A 1,355-nucleotide genomic window follows, 5' to 3' on the forward strand; every position below is an offset into this window, starting at 1 on the left:
CTGTGAGTCACGTAAGTACACCAGGGTTCTCCCCTACTTCCTCACTGCTGCTTTCAGTGCCCCCTTCCATTTTCTGTAGGGTTGAACTGGGCAGTCCATTCACAGCCTAAATGCCTGGGCATCTCAAGTGGTTCTGAGGGGAGGCTGGAAATTATCTAAGCCACAACAGTGTTATACTCATTTTCTTCTCATAGGGGGAGGGTGGGAAGGCTCCACAGGGAGAGTGAGAGGCAGGCTTTGTCTTGATAATACTCACTAGTCTCTACCTCTCCAAGCTCTGGGAAGAGGCTCAAAATTCCCTGGCCATGATGGACCAAGTGTGCATGGAACTCCCTTGCTTTTGGGCTTGGGAGACTCTGATTGCCTCAAAACTCGGGACAACCTCCTTACCCTGTACAGCTAGCTGCTCTGGAGCAACACACTGCAGGGGCACGGAAAGGAAATGCCTGTATGCTTTTTGCAGAGGGGAGAAAACACAGGCATGGCACTCAGGAAGAAGTGGGGGCCATGTATTCCACTGAGCTCCAGAGTCCATCTTCGTGGTTATATAAAAGAGGTGCATTCTGTAGGCCTGATTGCAGGGCGCTTTGGAGGCATTCATAAGGGAATCAGCCAGAGAGTTACAGCTAAGAATAGTAGCAGAGTGTGTGACCCGTTATGCAGGGCAGAGTCTGTCTGTGGCTGTCCTTATTATTAATAAGGTGTTTACTGAATAACTTTCCACTTTTCGAGGAAGGGAAGATGCTCAGTAGCAGTAGGAAAGGCCCAACTGGGAAATGGGAAAGATTTGGCTGATGACTCCCAGTGCACCAGCCTCCCCTTGGGTAGGATCTCTGGCTGAGATATCATCAGGCTGAGCAATAGCCTCAGCAACAAGATTTGCTGAAAATAGGATTTTAAGACATAGAATTTTTTAAAAGGGAATTTGGTTTATTTTTAATGGACCGGGGAGAGGAGATTATCCAAGTAGGTTTAGCTATGAAACACTTAGCTCTCAAAGGTTAACCTGTTACCAATTAATCAGGTACCTTAGAGTTTTTCTCCCTTTGGCTCTTGTTTAATTTTACATCCTAAATTAGAACAGGTAACAAAGCAACTCACTAATTTAACTGGGGTCTCCCAAGGCCTGCTGTGTTTCCACCAGGAAGCCCTCTCCAAAGGTCTTTGCCTCTTCAACTTGCTTTCCTTTCCAGATCCCTCCTGCTTTGGCTGCCTCAACCCTCCCTGCAAGGTGCCTCTCCCGGCCCTCTGGGCAGGACTCATCCATTCTTTCTGCTCATTTGGCGAACTTGGGTCCCTCCCTCTCTACACAAGCAAACACCTTCCCCCTTCAAGTTCCTGCTGTCTGCTCTCTT

The sequence above is a fragment of the Gekko japonicus genome, unplaced genomic scaffold, assembly GCF_001447785.1.
Source record: "Gekko japonicus isolate JY-2015 unplaced genomic scaffold, Gekko_japonicus_V1.1 scaffold1801, whole genome shotgun sequence".
NCBI lineage: Eukaryota > Metazoa > Chordata > Lepidosauria > Squamata > Gekkonidae > Gekko > Gekko japonicus.